Below are 4,946 nucleotides of genomic sequence, written 5' to 3'. Positions count from 1 at the left end.
GTGCTACGGTATGGTTTCGTTCTTCATTCCTATCAAACATCTATCGTCCTTGTCTCTCCTCCTTCTTTTTTATGTTTGTTACTCTCTTGTAACACCTCTAATCTTCAGCACTTATATGACTTTATTGTGGTGCAAGTGCCGTAAAACACTTAGTAAAACTATTTTTTTTAAACCCAGGTACTTAGAAATAAGGAGCCTGTCGTTGAACTGCCACGCCACAACAGTGTGGGTGTGAGAACGCTACGTAATTATTGTTTTTATTTTTATTTTTATTTTTATTTTTATCTTTATTTTTATTTTTGTTTTTACCTTTTGTTTGTTGGGTTGTTTTGTTTTGGATTTTAAAATTATTTTTTTTTGGGGGGGGGGGGGCAGAACACAAAAATGCATTAAATTAAGCTTAATAGGGGCGCTTTCATCATCACCATTGCCTTTTTCACCCTGCACCAGGGTATAGCTTACAGACCATGGACAAACACTTTCCATCTTTCTCTACCCTGGGCTAGCTTCTTGGTGTTATTCCGTGTCTTTCCCCTTTTCTCTACATCAATTTCTATGATTCTTCTCCAGGTTCCACGCGATCTTCCCTTTGGTCGTTTACCCTATGGAGAGGTCATGTGGAGCGTCTTTTATGTACAGCTAACAGTTCCAGAGCAGAAACTATTTCAGGGGGCTCTCGTACAGGTCTAAAAGTTAATGTGTGCACCTCTCATTCTATAGGTTGCGGGTTCGAATCCGGAGAGAGACGGAACATTTTCTTCTCTAAAAATGTTCTCTTTTCACTTTCACATTCTTTCCCTCTCTGTAACAATGTTCTGTCTTCTCCTTTCGTCTCCCCTTTCTGCCCCCACCCCCTCACCTCCTCCTTTGTCCCCTCCTATGGGCTTCTAACTCTTTCTGCAGCCTTTCTACTGCTACTCCTTGGCTCCTTACTGCTGTCTTTCAGCCAAACCCATGATCTCATGGTAGGTAAGATCTACACCTAGCCTTCTCGGATAAGGGCAAAAAGGTCTCGGAGGTGGTCCCTTGTGCAAGTTGCGCACGTAAAAAATCTCTAGGTTGTCCAAAATCGATAAGAGTCACTGTCAATTCACTGTTATTGTCACTGATCTCATAATCCACGAGGATGGTATGGGCGCTGTAAGACAGAGAGCCCTGTTAGGTTTCCTCCACTTTTCACGTTTTTTTTCTTTTTCGCGAGCGCCTGAGTTTGGGCGAAGGATTTCCCTGTACACTCTGCACTGTAGTCAGTCCACCTCTTACTTTGTCTTCCTCTCGTTCATCTCCCCAGTACAGTTCTGGGAACAATTTGTTTTGGATAGACAATACCCGTCAAGTAATAATAGATAATAATAGATAGCATTTGTATAGCGCAAATCCCCGCTCAACGGCAAGCTCTATGCGCTTCACAATCTATACTGCGGGTTCGGGGGTTCGAGCCTCAGCTTGGTCTGACGTAGTGTCCTTGGAAAAGACACTTTACACGAATTTCCCATTAGGCCGGGTCCTTTCGGAGATCATTTCACCATTTTTCACAATCTATACTATTACCTCCAGCAGACCTGAGAGCATTTTGAAGCAACCCCAATTTCATGGAAAGCATACAGTGCAAGCAGCCATTTATAGGCGCTATAGCACTAACATACTGACAAGATCTTTGGCCGGGTACCCATTCTCACCTGGGTGAAGTGAGGAAAATTCGCGTAAAGTGCCTTTCCCAAGGACACAACGAACAGCGGTTCGAACCCCCGAACACGCAACCTCACGATTACGATTCCGGTAACCTAACCACTAGGCCACCGACGCCGCAATCTTTAGTACTTTTAGTCAAAGTCAAATGTCGTTACAGCACTCGATGTGAGTGGCACCGCTACCCTAGAATTACAAAGTTCTAACTGCTCAGTTTCTAGTTTTGAGAAATTTGACGTTAAAAAGTTGGAGTTGCACAACATATAAAGTTTTTTTCGAATGCAATTCTTTGAATATCTTGATAACGACTCCAAACATTCTTATGATTTTGGTAGAGCAGATAGAGCGTAAAATTGGGTTCTGACCTCATGGTTATAACAACTCAAAACAGCCAAAAATGTCAGAAAGAAGTTTGTTTTATTCTAAGGTGGCGTAGTGGTCAGGCGACCGGACCCGTGATCGTGAGATTGCGAGTTCGGGGTTCGAGCTTCGAGCTTCAGCCCGGTCCCAGGTTATATCCTTGTGAAAGGCACTTAACACACATTTTTCTTTTGGGCTCGGTCCTTTCGGAAATGTAAGTTAAAATCGGAGGTCCTGCTTTTTTAATTTAATAACCTAATTTCATTAGCTAATAATAGGTCTATGTAATAACCTAATAGAGTGGCGTCGGTAGCCTAGTGGTTAGGCTACCGGACTCGTAATCGTGAGATTGCGAGTTCGCGGATTCGAGCCTCAGTTCGGTCCGACGTTGTGTCCTTGAGAAAGACATTTTACACGGACTTCCCACTTGTCTCAGTCCTATCGGAGACGGACGTTAAAATAGAGGGTCCCGCCTCTTAAATAACCTAATAGTGTTGATAGGGGCGTTAAACCTATACCATTTCACCATTTTTTAAACCTAATAGTGTTGATCATGGTGCGAGGCAAGAGGAAGACGAAGAAATTTGAGTTAAAAAATTTTGAGTTTCACAACATATCAAGCTTTTTCGAAAGCAATTCTTTGAATATCTTGATAACGACTCCGAACATTCTTACGATTTTGGTAGAGTAGAAAGAGCGTAAAATTGGTTTCTGACCTCATGGTTATAACAACCCAAAACAGCGAAAAATGTCAGACAGAAGTTTGTTATTCTAAGGTGGCGTAGTGGTCAGGCCCGTGATCGTAAGATTGCAGGTTCGGGGTTCGAGCCTCAGCCCGGTCCCAGGTTGTATCCTTGTGAAAGGCACGTAGCACAAATTTCTCTTTTGGGCTCGGTCCTTTCGGAGATGTAAGTTAAAATCGGAGGTCCTGCTTTTTTAATTTAATAACCTAATTTCATTAGCTAATAATAGGTCTAAGTAATAACCTAATACAGTGGCGTCGGTAGCCTAGTGGTTAGGCTACCGGACTCGTAATCGTGAGGTTGCAGGTTCGGGGGTTCGAGCCTCATCTCTGTCCGATGTTGTGTCCTTGGGAAAGGCACTTAACACGAACTTCCCACTTGGCTCGGTCCTATCGGAGACGGACGTTAAACTAGGAGGCCCCGCCTCTTAAATAACCTAATAGTGTTGATAGGTGTGTTAAACCTATACCATTTCACTTTTTTAACAAACCTAATAGTGTTGATCATGGTGCAAGGCAAGAGGAAGACGAAGGAAGACCTGAGTCGAGGGTGTGAAGGATACCCTGAAAACATACCACATTCCACCCAGCTAGACCATCCAGTTTGCAAGAAACAAAAAGCTCGTTCTCCCCCTCAACGCCATAGAGGTACAAGGGGGCGGATAAATTAAAGCAAGTAATAGTGTTGAAAGTGGCGTTACACCTTTACCATTTCACCATTTATTTCATTCTCGTTAAATGTATGGGTCCTAATACACTAACATCGGGTGAACTCTGCAACATGGATTAAGTGATTTATTTTGAAAATGAAACAGTGATAATGATCTACTAAAACATCCAGACATAAACTTAAATTAATACATTGAAAGGAAAGATAAATATAATCAACGCTATTCATTGTAGTTTTTCAAAACATTTTATTGCATTTTAGAAAATGAACAATAACAACCGCAACAAAATACAAAAACTATCTCCAACCATTAACACACTCACACACACACACACGCACACCCACACACACACACACACACACACACACACACACATACACACATACACGCACACACACACGCACACACACACACACTCATACACACTTACACAAACATACACACACACACACACACACACACACACACACACACACACACACACACACACACACACACACACACACACACACACACACAGGCACCCTTACACGTATGCACATCATTCTTTTAATTAAAAAAATTAACGGCATACGCAATGACGAAAGTATTATCAAATACACACACACACACACACACACACACACACACACACACACACACACACACACACACACACACACACACACACACACACATACACACACACACGCACACACCTCGTAAGCCCACAAAGACAAACATACACACACTCAAACACACACACACGTACACAAACACACACATAAACATTCCGTAAGCAAACACACACACACACACACACACACACACACACACACACACACACACACACACTCACTCACATAAGCGCACATACCCATGAACACGAATATATGCATAATATTGGCTGACACAAGAAGCATTCATACCACAATAATATAATATTCCCAATGCATGTTCACTAATACAAACATAATATTAAGTACATCAAAAATTACAAACAATTTGCAAGATAGCTGCAAGTTTTTATTTCTTTTCATTAAACAACTGTTTTAAGAAAAGAATTCCGTTCTCTTTAAACAGGTTCACTTTGGCCTGGATTTCATCAACTACACATGTTTACTAGTATGTGTTGAAAGAAACGTAAAAGGGGAAACGCGTCTACTTGATATAGTACATCTTAATTAAAGTCATTGCAATTTCACTCGTTAAGAAATAACACGGTATCTAAAAAGCTAATATTATGAAAATGGGGATCCATCTAAGAAGCTATGGGCACCGTTTCTAAACTCATCGTTACTCATCGTATTTAGCCTACACCAAAGATCATACAATTCACAGGGAAACTGAATTTTTTTTTCTTTTAAGTCTTTAAAGACGCAGCGGACATTTCATTACCTTAGAAAATTTGCAAAGTTCTATAATATAGGCTCAGTTCCTAGTTTTGAGAAATTTGAGGTTAAGACTTTGAGTTTCACAATATGTCAAGATTTTCGAATGCAATT

The sequence above is a fragment of the Aplysia californica genome, unplaced genomic scaffold, assembly GCF_000002075.1.
Source record: "Aplysia californica isolate F4 #8 unplaced genomic scaffold, AplCal3.0 scaffold00283, whole genome shotgun sequence".
Lineage (NCBI taxonomy): Eukaryota > Metazoa > Mollusca > Gastropoda > Aplysiida > Aplysiidae > Aplysia > Aplysia californica.
This window is presented reverse-complemented; position numbering follows the sequence as displayed.